Source organism: Pinus tabuliformis, chromosome 5_1 (assembly GCF_031772625.1).
Source record: "Pinus tabuliformis cultivar Carrire ecotype Pingquan chromosome 5_1, CPIR1, whole genome shotgun sequence".
In the NCBI taxonomy this organism is placed as follows: domain Eukaryota; kingdom Viridiplantae; phylum Streptophyta; class Pinopsida; order Pinales; family Pinaceae; genus Pinus; species Pinus tabuliformis.
In genome coordinates this window covers 114,871,159-114,889,224 of record NC_142305.1, presented here as the reverse complement: position 1 = coordinate 114,889,224, position 18,066 = coordinate 114,871,159, and the positions used below count along the sequence as shown (strand labels likewise).

The following is an 18,066-nucleotide window of genomic DNA, read 5'->3' as shown; positions in this document are numbered from 1 at the left end:
GGAGAAGACGACGATGCTGAAACCCACTACAGAGAAGGGTATTCTTATGGGTTACATTGAGACTTCCAAGGCATACAATATACACATTCCTACACAAAGGAAAGTTGTCCTGGGGAGGGATGTGAGATTTGAAGAGAGGGCCTTAAGGAGGTCAAGGGAGGATGATCGAATAGAGTAGCAAGCTCCTCACCAGGGGGCCACACCACAGGTATCAAAATCTTCAGGTGGTACAACAGGATCAAGACGATCACCTACTTCTGATGTGACAAGATCACAAAGTTCAAGATTACCAGGCATAGGATCTCAGAGTACAAGTTTAACACAAACCACAGAAGGGGCATCCTCAGCAGGAGGAGAGGCTCCAAGGGAGGATTTTCCCATACTAGTTGAGGAGGCTACTTTAGGGAAGAGGAAGCCAAGATGGCTTCGTGAGACCCTAAAAGAAGCAAATGAGATAGTGGAGACCCAAGTCGTCAGTTAGGGAGAGCAAAGCACCAGAAAGGTTGTGTGGCTATGTGGTGGATGTTGTGGAGACTGAGAGAGCTAGCTAAGAGGAGCTTGTGAGTCAACAAATCTGGAGGGATGCCATCGTGGAGGTGTATGCCTCCATCATGAAGAATGATGTGTGGAAGATAGTGTCGAGGCCTGAGGGGAAGTCAATGGTGACTTCTAGGTGGATTTACAAGATAAAACATGTTGCGGATTGCAGTATAGAGAAGTTCAAAGCTTGTTTTGTGGCACAAGGATTCTCACAAGTAGAGGGAGTTGACTATGAGGGGACCTTTGCACTAGTTGCTCATTATACCTCTATTAGAGCAGTGATCTCCATAGCAGCTAATATGGGGTGGAAGATTCACCAAATGGATGAGAAGACCACCTTTCTCAATGGAGTCATACAGGAGGAGGTGTACATTAAACAACCATAGGGCTTTGAGGTGCATAGAAGGGGGCCTCATGCGTGTAGACGTAAGAAAGCCTTATATGGACCGAAGCAAATGCCAAAAGCATTGTACGAGAAGATTGATGCTTACTTGCAACAAATGGGTTTCTAGAAGAGCGAGGCAGATCCAAACCTATATTTCGTCATGGTTGGTTAGGATCCACTCATTCTGGTTCTGTATGTGGATGATTTGTTTATTATGAGACTCATTCAACACTGCAAGAGGGACTTTGCTTCAGAATTTGACAATGACCGACATGGGATTGATGCACTACTTTTTGGGGTTGGAGGTTTGGCAGGATGATGGTCATATCTTCGTGGACTATGGCAAATATGCAGGGGACATACTAAGTAGATTTTGTATGGAGGATTACGGGCCTATGGCTACTCCAATGATTTCCAACTGGAAGAAGTTGCATGCTTCAGATTCCGAGTTGGTGAACCCCACTATGTATCGCCAATAGATTGGTTTGTTAATATATCTGGTCAACACTACACCAAAAATTTATTTCATAGTCAACACATTGAGTTAATTTATGATGAAGCCCAAGAGGGTGCACTAGGTGACTGTAAAACATGTGTTATGGTACCTACGAGGCATAGTGCACTATGGACTGGACTATATCCCGAGGGATGGAGTCAAGTTGATAGGTTGTCTAGAATCAGATTGGGCTAGCAGTTCTAATGACCAGAAGAGTACTTCTAGATGTTATTTCAGGTTGGGTTTGACAACTGTGTCATGGTTTAGCAGGAAACTAAGATCAGTGGCACTAAGTCCGCGAAGACTGAGTACATTGCAACCAATCAAGCCCGTTGTGAGGCTATTTGGCTTTGCAAGTGGTTGTGTGACTTATTTGGTCAGACGTTGAGACCAACTATGATATACTATGATAATTATAGTTCCATCAAACTCACGGAGAATCCAATATTTCATGATCAGTCAAAGCACATAGAGATCACATACCACTTCATCTGAGATTGGATTCAAAGAGGAGCAGTGAGGCTTGAGTACATATCCACTAAGGAGCAGGTTGCAAACATGCTCAAGTCATTGCCAAAGGGCAAGCATGTATATTTCAAAGACAAGTTGGGGGTGGTGAGAAACACCTTCCTCAATAAGAGGGAGTGTTGAGAAAAAGGTACCAAGGAGATATTTCTTAGTGCTATAGCCTTTTTTCTTAAGAAAACACATGAAAACACTTTTTTTTTTCAACATGAAAACACATTTTTAGTAAGTGACTTTATAAGTTATTGTTACGAATAAAAATATATAAATATAAATATAAATAATTGTAATAATGATTAGTTAAACAAAGAGGTATGTCTGAGGAGACATGACCGCTCATGAAAAGGTGCTTACCTGGCTATATATACAGGACCCTCACTCTCAATTGTATCATCATTCATATTTATACATTTTAATATATATTCTTGTATCTCAATGGAAATCTTTATATTCCAAGTCTTGTGGAGTATTTAACATGAAGAACGAACTTTGTTCGTTCCATTTGAAGAACAAACTTTGTTCATTCCAGTTATTAAAGTCATGTGACTTGAAATTCACTTTATGAGGTACTTTAGTACTATGTACATTATATTATTGAAGTCACTTTATGTTTTTGCAGTGACTTTATGAGAAAAAGGTACAAGGTACACAACTTAAAGTTATAAAGTGACTAGAGAAGTCATTAATGAAGGGGGAAATGCAAAAGGGGGTCAAGTGAAGATTAGATCTTCACCATTGTTCTATGAGAGCTGAGAACTAAATTCAGTGATAGATAAAAGGGCTACGGTTCTCTCATCATTAAGAGAGACTAAAAAGGGGAAAAGGCAAAGTGAACTCATTATTCTTCAAGTGCAAGTGTGGAGAAGAGAAGGGCCAGGGAAGAGGAGTTTGTGAGAGCAGGGTTTGTTGAAAGAGAAATAAGTTACAGCAGCAAGAGAAGTCACCTACCAGCTCGAGTTGCCTGGCAAGAAGGATCAGCACTGAAACTCGAGGTTTTGTAGCAACCCGAGTGCAAATTTCGGTGTGGATCTTTAGGAGGTTCAAGCCTGAGATTTAAGGTGAGACTGGTTTTTGTTTTCAGGAGACTCTGGCCCACAAATTTAGGAGTCACCGGTTTGAGTTTGGAGGAGAGGAAACAGGCCAAAACTCAAGTAAAAACAGTCAGTCTGTGGCTGCAAATTCAAGGCTGGAAGAATTATGTTAGTGGCACACTGTCAGAGATGTGTATTCGTGCAGTGGCTCAAGATTCAAGGATTTAGCAGAACTAAGGGCTGAAGTGTCAGACCTGTGGCTCAAATTTCCGATCAGTGAAGTCTGAGCAGAGGAGGCTGGAAATACACTGGACAGTGGTCCGAGTTTCAAGACTGAAGTCTAGAGCAGTAGCAATCAGTGGCCCAAATTTCTAGAAGCTGGTACAAGCTATTAAAGGAGAAAGAAGTCCTTAAATATATTTTTTAATGCTGTAATCATTTCTCTGTGAAAAGCAAAAATAAAACTCCTATTTTATACTAGTTTTCCCTTTGTAGGTTTTTCCAGGGTCAGTGTTGACCAAAATTCCTAGCTTCTTATTTAATATGTGAATGCTTACCTTAAACTCTATGCAAAACAGACTAAAACCGGGAAGGGCTAGAAGAACGTAAAATTTCTACAAACAGTGCGCATATATGATGTTGTTTCATTCTTTCCTTACTGAAATAGCCTAACATTTCTCAGGTACCATTCTTTTGAATTTAATTACTAATCTCCAATGACTTGTCCACTAGATCTAATTTCATGTCATCACTATAACTTGTAAATTTGACATTTCCAAATCTTTAATGCGATGCATACACCAGTCTGCAGATTATGATTCTAATATTACTACAATCTATTATGATGAGAATTTACTGAAAAAAAATCTATTATGATGAGAATTTACTGAAAAAAAATCTATTATGATGAGAACATGTGTTGTTTTAATTTAATGAGACTTAGGGTTGCATTGTGATGAGATTTGATGTTTCATTATGATGTGAAACTCATTCGATTTATGACAATGAAGCTTGGTAGGAAAGGACCATTTCTCATACCACAAAACCCTATTTCGCATTTGTGGTAATATAACTAAGGCTTATGATGATCCACTCATACATCATCCTTTGATTGAAGACGGTACAAAGCAATCATAAGCTACAATTGTGTACAGGAAGCATACATGTACCTTGAAATTATTGGGTAATGGGGAAAAATGGCCCTCCCAGCTCCTTATTTATTATACGAGTTAATCATCACATGGATCAGTTCCCTATTCAACTGTCCGCAGTGTAGTTAAATACAGGGCAGCCTATATTTGTGAGCCTACTTGAAGGAAGGAGAACATTTAGTCTTTAGAGGTGGCTCCTTTTTTCTTATGAAGATTCCTTTCTTTTCTATAATGCCTTTTATTATATTTACTGTATATATTGTTGCTCCTGCAATTATGGATAATCATATATATGACCATCACAAAAACACCCTAAAATCTTGCAAAGAAATGAGCACAACAAAGCACAAATCTTATCTTGTGATAACATGAATATATGCTGAGAAAAAAATCAAATATCGCAAACATGAATAACTGCAACAAGGGAAAACGGACTATGGTCTCCATTTTCAAGATAGATTATATATACAATTACCATCCAATTTAAATAGAAACCCTCTAGAAAGAATGTTTCCCTTTTATGACTGTGAAACTATTACAGGATTGTTTACAAGGTCAAAAATGAAATGGAAGAAATACTAGGCAAAAGGACATTCAAGTTATGACGGAACCCTTTGAATTATGTCCAACTAATCTAAAAACCATCATAATGCAAACACATTGTTGAAGTCCTTTTGGGAAGTGAAATGGAATCCGATATTTGCATCTCAAATAAGTAAACAGCAAGTTTCGGAATGCAATAAGCCCTTTGGGCGCTAGGGAGTTTCTTAAGCACAAATCGATTCCATAGCAAAAATGAGCACCGGAGAAGTGTGAGGTTGGCATTGATTTTGCAGAGAGCAACACAAATGTGAGAGGTTGGGTGCTAATTTTTCCATAAAACACTATTACGATATTTGGGCATTAGTATCATGAGTCTTTTCCATTTTCACCTGCTGTGACAATTAACATGAATATATGCTGAGAAAAAAAAAAATCAAATATTGCAAACATGTGTAACTGCAACAAGAGAAAATGGACTATGGTCTCCATTTTCAAGATAGAATATATATTTATATAATTACCATCCAATTTAAATGGAAACCCTCTAGAAAGAATGTTTCCCTTTTATAACTGTGAAACTATTACAGGATTGGTTTACAAGGTAAAAAATGAAATGGAAGAATAACTAGGCAAAAAGTCATTCAAGTTAGGACGGAACCCTTTGAATTATGTCCGACTAATCTAAAAACCATCATAATGAAAACACATTGCTGAAGCTGAAGTGAAATGAAATCTGATGTTTGCATCTCAAATAAGTAAACAGCAATTTTCAGAATGTAATAAGCCCTTTCGGCACTAGGGAGTTTATTAAGCACAAATCGATTCCCTAGCAAAATTGAGCACCAGAGAAGTGGGAGGTTGGCATTGATTTTGCAGAGAGCAACACAAACGTGAGAGATTGGGTGCTAATTTTTCCATAAAACACTTTTACGATATTTGGGCATTAATATCACGAGTTTTTTCCATTTTCACTTGCTGTGACAATGCCTATCTACGGGAACTTTTCCATCAAAAAGGAGTTTGTCCCTCCTTTGGAAAGGTGTCCCCTGCATTTTTCAATTTATGCCACTTTTCGACCTAGAGTGTCCCAGAACTGCAAAAGAGTAGCTTGGCCTCTAGGAAGTTGACCAACTAGTTTCCAGAAGATACTACTTTAGTATTGAAATTTGAAAACAAACACCAAGGGCAATTTCATTCAGTTTGAAAGAATCTTTCATCATTTGCTGCCCTAAACTTGTTTACACCAATCAGTCACCTATACTCTCTCACCTTTCCATGGCTGAACATATTTAGTTCCAAGGGCAGATCAGTCAGTTCTTTGTTACATATTGTTTCAGCTCCTGTTCAAGAGTGATTTGATGAGTTCCGGGTTTCTCCAAAACTACTGTATTACATCAAGGTACATAATAAAATTTGTTATTGCAATATATAGCCTATGCATTACATTTCATGGCAAAATTAGTTTATTGAATATTACTTCTGGTTCATCTTTTTGCCAATTGCATTCATGAAGCAAACCGCAACCTTTAATCCTCTTACCCAGGGCCAGTATTGGGAGCATACGTGGCATGTTTGCAGAGACGGTAGCCTCCTATGGAACCATATAAATGAGCTTGCAATGTGCTTTCTATTTTTGATGAAGCTAGCATCATCTTTGTGCATGATCAATCCTTATGCAGAATATTAAGTTTTAACCAATACCAATTAATGGCATATGACTTAGCCTAGGAACGAATAGCAATTGCATGCATGATCAATCCTCATGGGTCAAGATGGACAAAACCATAAAGTCACGTTTCTTAGCCTAGGAATAAATTGTTATTGCATGATTTTAAGCCCGCTTGATGTTTAAGGAAAATACTGACCGAGTTATGACAGAACTTCTGGAATAATGCAAGAAAGGGTCTATAGAGATCTGCTTTTAAGGTTTGTTGTAACAATAGAAGCAATAATGTATATATTGTTGACACACTGACAAAGTTCCAAAGTTGAGGGATTGTGACGTTTGTTCCTGATTAAGTGAATTGCAGGGCAGGTATTATTAGCGTGATGCTCACAGTCTATGCCCGCAAGAGTGACACCTGTCATTTACCTCAGACCCAGAATGTTTATGAGAAGAGGAGCTCAGCTAGGTTATTCAGCTCAGTGTAAATGTGGACACACCCTAATAGGGAGTTTGGCTTCCAATAGTCTACATGAGCCTGCAGATGTTCGTACAACTTTATAATGTTGTCAACCAACAATGTCGGTGGTCACCCATATATGGATTAGCGGACATCAGCCTATGCCCTACCTAGTCTAATCTTCATTTGACATTGCGCTGATTAATTCATGTTCATAAGCTAAAGTTTGGTAAAGGGTGTCTCTCATGGTCTTTTGCTCTGATTGTGTCTACTAGATGCTACTTTTATAGACTAACCAAATACACTGAACTGGCTTATAATTGCAGTTTTTAACTTACTGTCATGAAGTGTTAGAAAATTATATATTACGGAGCAATGGAACACATAAAATATTGCAGAAATTTAAACACAAAAAACGCACAAAACAAGAGAGACACAGATATACGTGGTTCACCCAGTTTGGGCTACGTCCACCCCGAACAGCCAGTCCTTCCTTTCTATTATCCAGCAAAATGAAAAGACACAACCTACAGCAAATCCGTTGTAATATCCTCTATTTTCTCTCACAGTCTCACCTCTCTGTTTCTCGCTCACAGAATACACATCTATTTCACAGCCTTAAATACAATACCCTCATACAAAGAAAGGGGTTGCCTTCTAGGGCAAAAAACCCTAAACTAAACATAAGTTCTACCGTCAGATCATCCGCCTAATGAACGGCCCAGATTGACTAGAAATTACTATACTTTTACAAGGCAATTTTACATTTGTTTTTAGCTTCGGGGGCACTGCCCCCGAGCCCCCGCCGGGGGGGATCGGCCCCCCCGGACCCCCGCGGGGGGGACAAGTCCCCCCCGCGTGGAGGGGTGTACAAGACTTCCTGGGGTATACATCCGGCTGAAACAAAGACCTTTGAACAATCATGCTCCACACACAACAATCTCCCACTTGGAGAATGATTGTAGCAACTCCACTGCTGCTTCATTTGCTGGACAATGACTCCTCTTTGGACCTGGCTGTTTTTCATCTTCATCGTCATCCTTGAAGACCAATTGAAACTGAGCATGTTCTCAGTTTCTCCCTAGTTACAACTTTTGTTAGCATATCTGCAGGATTCTTGCTAGTGTGTATCTTTTCCAGCTTCAACTCTCCATCTTCCAACACTGATCGTATGAAATGGTACTTGAGCTGTATGTGTTTAGTCCTGGAATGAAATGCTGAGTTCTTTGCAAGATGAATGGCACTTTGACTATCATTGTATAACGTGCCCATATCATGCTCCTTACCCAATTCACCCATAAACCTTTGTAACCAAATCATTTCTTTACTAGCCTCTGTAGCAGCAACATACTCTGCTTCTGTTGTTGAAAGTGCAACAACACTTTGGATTTTTGAAACCCAACTGACAGTTGTTCCTCCAACAGTAAATACATATCCAGTAGTGCTCCTCCTGTTATCTCTGTCACCTACCATATCTGCATCAACATATCCTTGTAGGGAGATGTTTGAACCACCAAAGCATAATGCTTTATTTGTGGTACCTTTCAAATATCTGAGAATCCATTTCACTGCCATCCAATGTTCCTTTCCTGGATTGTTCATGTACCTGCTTACAACTCCCACTGCATGTGAAATATCAGGCCTTGTGCAGACCATTGCATACATTAAGCTTCCAACTGCTGATGCATATGGAACTTTAGACATATAATCCATGTCTTCTTGCATCTTTGGGCACATTTCCTTGCTAAGTTTGAAATGGCTAGCAAAAGGTGTACTAACTGGTTTTGCATTGTGCATGTTAAATCTTTTCAACACCTTTTGTATGTACTCATTCTGAGACAATGTTAATTTACGATTTTTCCTGTCTCTAGTTATTCTCATACCAAGGATCTGTTTTGCAGCTCCCAAATCCTTCATTGCAAATGAATTTGCCAATTTTCTTTTGAGCACATTTATTTCCTGCATGTTAGATCCTGCAACAAGCATGTCATCTACATACAATAACAATATAATATAGCTGCCATCATTTTGCTTTTTCAAATAAACACAATGATCAGAGTGACATCTAGTATAACCTTGTTCAGACATAAACTTGTCAAATTTTAGATACCACTGCCTTGGAGCCTGTTTTAAGCCATACAAGCTCTTCTTCAACCTGCACACTAATTTCTCCTTCCCTTTCACCTCATATCCTTGTGGCTGCTGCATATATATCTCTTCCTCCAAATCCCCATGGAGAAAGGTTGTCTTTACATCTAACTGCTCAAGATGCAAATCTTCAGCTGCTACAAGACTTAAATTGGTTCTGATTGAAGTCATTTTAACAACAGGAGAAAATATTTCATCAAAATCAATACCTTTCTTCTGTGCAAACCCCTTCACCACATGTCTAGCTTTATACCTCTGTTTTCCTCCATCTTCTTCCTTCAGCCTGTAAACCCATTTATTCTTCAATGTAGTTTTTCCTACAGGCAACCTGACTAAATCCCAAGTCTGGTTATGCATTAAGGAGTCCATCTCTTCTTCCATGGCTACCTCCCACTTCTTCCTGCTTTCAACCTGCATTGCTTCTTCATAACATTCGGGTTCACCGGAATCAGTCAACAATAAATAATATAATGAAGGAGAGTATCATTCAGGGGGTCTACTTATCCTGGTAGATCTTCTAACACCACTTTCAGGTGTTTGGGGTGCCTGTTGTTGTTGTGGTGGTTGCTGTTGTTGTAGTTGTTGATTATTATTATTTTCAGGCACCTTTTCTTTTTCAGTGGTTTCATCAAGAACTGCGTATTCCTTGTTTTCCTTTTCCTGTTTCTTTTCCTGCAACTGATTCTTATACAAGACTTTTTCATTGAATATTACATCTCTGCTCCTAATGATTTTGTGATTTTCGTAATCATATAAGCGATAACCAAAATCATTAACACCATATCCAATAAAGGTACATTTCTTTGACTTTGCCTCAAGCCTTGTTCTATTTTCTTTATCAATATGGACAAAGGCCTCACAACCAAAAGGCTTTAAAATAGAGTAGTTTACCTTTTTACCTGTCCATGCTTCCTCTGGAACACCACCATCCAAGGAACTTGAAGTCCCTATGTTTATTAGATAAACAGCAGTATCTACAGCATCTGCCCAAAACTGTAAAGGCAATCCTGCATGCAATCTCATGCACCTTGCACGCTCCATGATTGTTCTGTTCATCCTTTCTGACACACCATTTTCTTGTGGTGTTCTTGGAACTGTCTTCTCTCTACGAATTCCATGCTCTGAACAGTACCTATCAAATTCTTTGTTGCAATATTCACCTCCATTGTCTAATCTAAGACACTTCAATTTCTTTCCTGTCTCAATCTCAACCAAAGCTTTCCATTCCTTGAAAGTATCAAATACATCAGAGTTATTCTTAATACAATAAATCCAAGTTTTTCTAGTTGCATCATCAATAAAAGTAACATAATAACGAGAGCCACCGAGAGATGATACCTGAGCAGGTCCCCATACATCTGTATGCACAAGCTCTAATTTTTCGCTCTTCTTTTCTTTCCCAACTCTGAGAAATCTGACTCTCTTCTGTTTTCCATAAATGCAATTCTCACAGAAATCCAAATCAACATTCTTCAAACCCGGCAACAAATTCCTTGAGTGAAGAATCTTCATCCCCTTTTCACTCATGTGTCCGAGCCTATGATGCCATAATGTTGCATCTGCTCCTTTGGAAGTTAAAGCATTAATAGAGTTAGAAATACCATTGCATAAATACAATGTACCAACCTTTTTGCCTTTTGCTATTACCAGGGCTCCTTTGGTGACCTTCCAAGCTTTATCTGTGAAAGTTGTTACACAACCTTCACTGCCTAACTGCCCTGTTGAAATCAGATTTTTCTTTAGATCTGGAACATGCTTTACCTCCTTTAATAGCCATTGGTTTCCATTCTGCTGTTTTACAAGAACCTTACCCATTCCAACGATTTTACAAGGTTTATCATCACCCAGACGAACTTGTCCAAAATCTCCTTGAACATAGTCATGAAAGTATTTCTTATCAGGTGTGGCATGGAATGAAGCCCCTGAATCTACCACCCAGGAATAGGTAATATTTTCGAAAGAAAGAATCAAAGCATCTTGTAACACCTCACCTGTCACATTTGCTTCATGATTGTTTTCTTGCTGTGCATCTCCTTCTTTTCCCTTCCGAGATCTACAGTCTTTCTTTAGGTGTCCTTTCTTTCCACATTTCCAGCACACTATCCACGATCTGGACTTGGATCTACCTTTCCTTGATTTACTGCGATATCCTGAGCTCTTTCCTCTTTCCATTTTTCTTCCTCTAGACTCTGCACTCAAAGCATTTCCCGATGTCTCACCGGAGCTTTTCCGTCGCATTTCCTCGCTAAGGATAGCACCGACAACATCATCAAACTTTAAAGTACTAGATCCAGAAACGGAGTTACTAATGGCCATTACCAAACCATTCCAACTTTCTGGTAATGAGCACAAGAATAACAGAGCTCTAACTTCATCATCAAAGTTTACCCCTACAGAACTTAACTGACTTGTAACTGTATTAAAATCATTTAAATGGTTTGCAACAAATCCACCTTCCGACATATTCATATTAAATAACCGTTTCATAAGAAATTCCTTGTTTGAGGCCGAGGGTTTTTCATATAGTTTCGACAACGTCTGCATCAAACCCTCTGTCGTGGTTTCCTTCGAAATGTTGAAGGCGACTGATGCAGCAAGGCACAACCGTATTGTTCCGAGTGCCTTTCTATCGAGAAGGTTCCATTCTTCGTCTTTCATACCCGTCGGCATCTTTGTTTTTCCGCCCAATGGTAGGTATAGATCTTTCTGATACAGATAATCTTCCATCTGCATCTTCCACAGCGAGAAGTTTTGGCCGTTAAATTTCTCGACCCTAAACTTACCATCTTCCGCCATTGCTCCCACTCGAACCAGGAACCCTTCTTTCCTGCGAGTTTATCAGCCAAATAGACCTTCGGCTCTGATACCAGTTGTTAGAAAATTATATATTACGGAGCAATGGAACACATAAAATATTGCAGAAATATAAACACAGAAAACGCACAAAACAAGAGAGACACAAATATACGTGGTTCACCCAGTTTGGCCTACGTCCACCCCGAACAGCGAGTCCTTCCTTTCTATTATCCAGCAAAATGAAGAGACACAACCTACAGCAAATCCGCTGTAATATCCTCTATTTTCTCTCACAGTCTCACCTCTCTGTTTCTCGCTCACAAAATACACATCTATTTCACAGCCTCAAATACAATACCCTCATACAAAGAGAGGGGTTGCCTTCTAGGACAAAAAACCCTAAACTAAACATAAGTTCTACCGTCAGATCATCCGCCTAATGAACGGCCCAGATTGACTAGAAATTACTATACTTTTACAAGGCAATTTTACATTTGTTTTTAGCTTCGGGGGCAGCGCCCCCGAGCCCCCACCGGGGGACCGCTGGCCCCGGACCCCCCAGCTGGGGGGATCGGCCTCCCGGACCCCCGCGGGGGTACAAGTCCCCCCGCACCCCCCCGCGTGGAGGGGTGTACAAGACTTCCTGTGGTATACATCCCGCTGAAACAAAGACCTTTGTACAATCATGCTCCACACACAACATGAAGATTAATTGAACTGTGAGGACTAACCAATCTCGACAGACAGAGGTTACTTACTACATGATTAATGGGGCAGGTTTGCAGACCAGATGTCTATCTGATTTGATTCCGATGTTTTATATTAAAAGATGAACGGAAAGGTAACATGCACAGCAACCTGTCTCACAGCAAACATAAATGTCTCATGAAATGAATTATATTGACTTGCAAGTATTTCATCTACCAAAGAAACTTGCACGCATATTCTGTGAGCTAGAAGATAGCCAAGTTTCTTAAATGGCTGGAGAGGGTATAAATTATATACACTATCTGCTCGATACAGACTATCTCTAGCTAAGAGCTGTAACAGTGAGGCATCAAAATCCTACTCCATAAAAATCACCCAGGCCTTGCACCTGACCTTAACTGCATTGTTAAAAAGACAGTGGTGTTAGCACAGGAAGTGAGCCTCCCAGGGTTTGTACATGAGTCATTGTTGCAAGCACTCCAACTTGCTGCTGGACCACAGCTTGATGGACAGCAAACTTTCAATTCTGCTGAATGTGTTCCAAACAGACAATTTTACTCAACCAGGATATACTAAATGAGGAGATATTTTCTGAGCAGCAGATGAACAAAGATTAAATGGATGATACATGAAGACACTAGGAATAAGAACATAAAAGGATAAATAAACAAAGCACCAGAACAACGTTGCATCAATCAACAGGAGTCATGGTTAAAGGTTTCTTCCAGCACTGAAAAAGGTTGCTTCATTACATTTGGTAATACATCTTCTTGATCAGATTGACAATGAGTGGTGTTGCATTTCAAAAAAATGAGTATTTTTGTTTCAACAGTAAAAATATGAAAAATACAATAAAAGTACAAATATATGCATAGCAGACAAAAAACAAGGAGAATTCAAGATAGACTCTTTTGGTAGCAAAGGAGACCACATCATATAATGTCACCAGCCCCATTTTCATGGAATCCTCTGGATGCTCGTCCAATCTGCCTAGTACACATAGCCATCCGAGAACTGGCCGTTCATTACCTAGATCAATTGAAATGCAATTATGCCTCTTCAAATACTTGCATACTAGAAGCATACCTTCCCATATCCAAATTTGAGTAAGCTACATATATCCGAAAGGATCGAGCCAAAGTTCACACCACGCAGGCAACGAATTCGCAAACCCAAATTGAAGAGTCAACTCGGTGACACAGCATCATCAACGCAGACCAACACTGTAACATGATAATTCTGAAGTCAAGGAATTATACAGTCAAATCACCAATGTTGTGGCATCTACCAATGTTGTGGCATCTTCGAATAGTTTCAAGGGCTGTAAAATCTCCTTCCCTGTCCCAATTTATCAGAGTCCAAGCGACAAACACTGAACTGTCGAGGTTCCTCTTGGGAAAGACAAGATAACCTGAGACCAGAGTATCGTGCCTCTCAAACCCCCATTCGGTTCCCTGTCAACCTCCAGGGCAGCACAGAGCAGATCAGTCTCCTTATTAGATCCCTGACCCTCCCACACCACATAGAGTCTCCCTGCCACATTGGCCAAAGTGGCACCAGACAAAAACTTAGGTAAATACTTTTGCACCCCCTGCAGCTCAAGCCACCTGTCCTGCCTGGGGTCATAACCTTTAATCTTCCCCAAAAAATCATAAGAAAATAAAACCCCATCGACCACAGCAGCCCTGCCCTTCCACCCAATATCCAGCCTCTTCGAAACATTATCCCAAGAGGAGGTCACAGGATCGAACACAACTCCTCCCCTATCTGCCATTGCCAGAAGCTTGCCTTCCAGTACCGCGTTCCCGTGCATCCACTTCTCCCTCATCTCGGGTGGGCTGGAGATCGAGCTCCAGACCTCACTACAGGGGTCATACACTTCTGCCCACGATGTGGATCCTGCCCAAGTGCTCGGCTGGCACCCACCCAATACATAAATTTTGCCATCAATGGCTCCTGCTGCAGCGAATTCTCTGCGGACCCTCATGCGAGGGGCAGCCCCCCACCTGTTGTGATGTGAATTGTAAACCCACACGGTGGAAGATGCAACGTCGTTCACAGAACCGCCCATGAGAAATATCTTGCCCTCGGAGACTGTGCAGGCTGCTCCCACTGGCTGGGAGGGCATAGGGGGCAGAGGTATACAAAGCTTCTTCTGAGAACAGTGTTCTTGCAGAACATACCATTTGTAGGAGGAGGTGTGGGTTCTAAGCATTATGTAGAGGTATTCTTGTTGGATGTTGAGGGTGCGCCTTGTGAAGAAGAATAGCGGTGATTGGAGGAGGGAACGCCATGGTTTTGAGACTTGGGCTAGAGTGGAGTGAAAGAATCTGGGCACTCTAGCAATGCAGGCTACCGCTACATCGTCTGGTAAACCAGGGAGAAGAACTCCACCATCCATGGAGGTTCCCAATCAAAAACGAAAACAACCAAAAACCACGTATGAAGGGGGGTTGCTCTACGCACCTGCTGCCATTTCGTGGGACGAGATACTTCAGTTGTCAATTGCAAATAGCATACATCTGATCTAATATATATGCCAATTTGTGTGACCAGAGATAATTCTTCGGTTAGCATTGCGCACATATCATAGCTTATTTAGATTTTATGTTAGTTTTCACGTTTATAATTACTTTGAGTATATGTTGGGCGAGGGAGGCTTGGGCTTGGGCTAGGGCCAGTTGCACATGGCATACATCTGATCTAATATATATGCTACTTTGTGTGACCAGAGATGATTCTTCGGTTAGCATTGCGCACATATCATAGCTTATTTAGATTTTATGATAGTTTTCACGTTTATAAGTACTTTGAGTATATTTTGGGCGAGGGAGGGTGGGGCTAAGGAAGGGGGTGATGGTATTTTATTTTTATTTTTATTTTATTTTATTTTTTTAATTTTATTTTATTTTATTTTATTACGTATATGATTTTATTCTGATTGTTGCAAGTTTGTTATAAGGTATTTTTTTTATGCATATTATTTTATTTTGATTGTTGTAAGAGCATTCATTATTCTTTGAGCATTTTTGTAGAAGTGTGGGGGATGCAAGTTAATATTAGCAAAACGAAAGTAGTGGTTTTCTCTAAACAAAAAAACATAACCAGCATAAGTTCTACTTTGAAGACAACATTTTGGAAGAAGTTGTGGATTACAAATACCTCGGAATTGACTTCAACAAAAATCTAAGTTGGGGTGGCTATAGAAAGAAAAGAACTTTGGGAGGTTGGAAAGCATTTTATGCTTTTCAAAATAGGTGTAGAGAGGCGGAGTTATGAGATTGGAAAACCACTCAAACTATTTTTTGGGCTTTTAGTGAATCTGGTGATTCTCTACCACTGTAAACTGTGGGCCAGCAATGCATCCGACATGCAGTGGAAACAAATTGAGAAAATCCAGAAGCGTTTGATTACAAACAAATTCAAAATTAAAAGTGCAATTCCTTATGTTATCTTGTTAAGTGAAATAGGGGTTGTTCCTATTGAAGCAATTGCTATGGCGTGAGTCATAAGGTATTTAAAAAAAAATGAGCAAATGGAAGAGGGCAGATGACCTAAGGTTGTATTTAATGACATATTGTGAAATAGAAAGAAGACATATTTTCTTGAAGTGTTTAATCTCACTTATAATCATCAACAAAAAACATACATAGAGCCCAATATTTCTTGGAGAGTCAAAATTCTTATTACTCAGTTAAGGACTAATTCTCATTAACTCAGTTGTGAAATAGGGCACTGGAAAAGGCCAAAAGAAGTGTGGGAGGAAAGAGTGTGTATTTTTTGTTCTTCCAGAATAGTGGAAACAAAAAAACACTTCATTTTAGAATGCAAGACCTTTAAAGACAACAGGGAAAGTTATGCAGATATTCTGACAACCAGCTCCTGGGATAATCTATTTAGCGAATGGTTTGTCGAGAAGCTGAGAGTGTTTATTGTGAAGCTTCACAGGAAAAGGGTTGAATACATCAACCAGATGAAGAAGCAATCTATCCCATAGGCTATCTTTAGCCTCGTGGACATTAAAATCATTTTCTTTCTTTCTTTCTTGTAATATAATTGTATTTATTATTAAGATGTTATTTATCTGAAAGGTTGGTTGAATTTGGATGTTTTGTTGGATAGTTTAATTTTTCAAAGGTAGTTTCTATGATAAACTATTGCTATTATGGGGATTGTGCTAAGTTTGGCCGGGTTTGGATGCCCTTAGTATAGTTTAATTCCACAAAACTGGTTTCCATCCTCCACCCTTCTGTTGGAATTTTTAATTCTAATCGTTAGAAATTCTTCCTGTACTATCTGATTTATTTCTTCCTACTTGTTCAGTTACTTAACAAGTTATTTACCATGTAAATATTGAAAATAAATACAAATACAGTATCAACACATACAGATCATCAACTGAAAGAAACAAGCACACAAGTGACACCGTTGTTTTTGGACTAATGTCCCAGGAAAAACCCAATGCGAGAAAATCGGTGCAACTATTCAGAGGGTTTTATTATTATGCAGTTTCAGAATACAAGCAGGGTGCAAGAAATGGCTCACCCAATAGAGAATGCCCTTAGCAATAGTACCTCTCAATGAGAGATAGATATTCCGACTAAATCACCGAATGAACGATCCCACAGCAACAATGCAGCTTCTGCTGCTCTGCGTCACCCTATCCAGCTCTCCAGCTCCAATCTATCCCACGAAAATCTCCCAGCGCTGCCTCTAGGGCCTGCGTCGGCCTCTCTAGCCCAGCGTTAGCCTAACTGGCCCAGCATTAGCCTCTCAGGGCTCTGCATCAGCCTCTGGAGCCTCTGCGTCTCACACGTTGACCCTCTTTGGCTCTGCACAGCTCCTGGCTGCCTGTGCGTGGCCTCTAGATGTTATGCTCTTAACCTGCAAAATAATACCCAGATACAGAATATGCGAAGAAAAGATACCCAGAACACAGAATATGCGAAGAAAAGATACCCAGAACACAAAATAGCAATGATTTTATTATTCAAAGAGCAATGTTCACATGCCTCTTCGAGGGGGCAACCTCCAATAGAGCAGAGCTCGATTACAAAATAAGACACGATGCTCCTCGCAGGGAGTCTCTATCCTTTATATATGACTCATACATGCAATACCACGGGCCAATACCGTGGGTTTTATTAATACCATCTATCTAATACTACGGCCCATTTGCAACTAACTGTGGTCCCGTCATTAATTGCGGGTTAACCACTTACAAATATTAATATGGGCTTTATTGACTCTTGACTATGACGTGATCCCCATGACATAAATAAGGGGGTTAGGGTGGGACCCTAACATGCCCTCCCCCTTAAGACTAGCCTTGTCCTCAAGGCTGAAGCTGCGGAAACTGCTGAAGAATAGTGGTTGGTTCCCAAGTTGCATCTTCCAGAGAGGTGTCTTTCCATTTGACGAGGACTTCCTTAATCATGCGGCCGCGCAGGTGCCTGTCTCGTGTGTCTAGAACCTGTTCAGGTTGAAGCCAGATTGACCCTTCTTCGTCCAATTCAGGTAGACTGGTTTGAACTCGGCAATTGTTCCCAATCACTTTCTTGAGGCACGATACATGGAAAACTGGATGGATTTTTGCCGTAGGTGGCAAAGCCAACTTGTA

At 40.1% G+C, this 18,066-nt stretch overlaps 1 pseudogene; it reads right to left on the bottom strand.

Annotated features, from left to right (window-relative positions):
* Positions 1–13,164: 13,164 nt before the first annotated feature.
* Positions 13,165–15,163, bottom strand: LOC149163690 (F-box/kelch-repeat protein SKIP6 pseudogene; annotated as a pseudogene).
* Between the last annotated feature and the right edge of the window lie 2,903 nt (positions 15,164–18,066).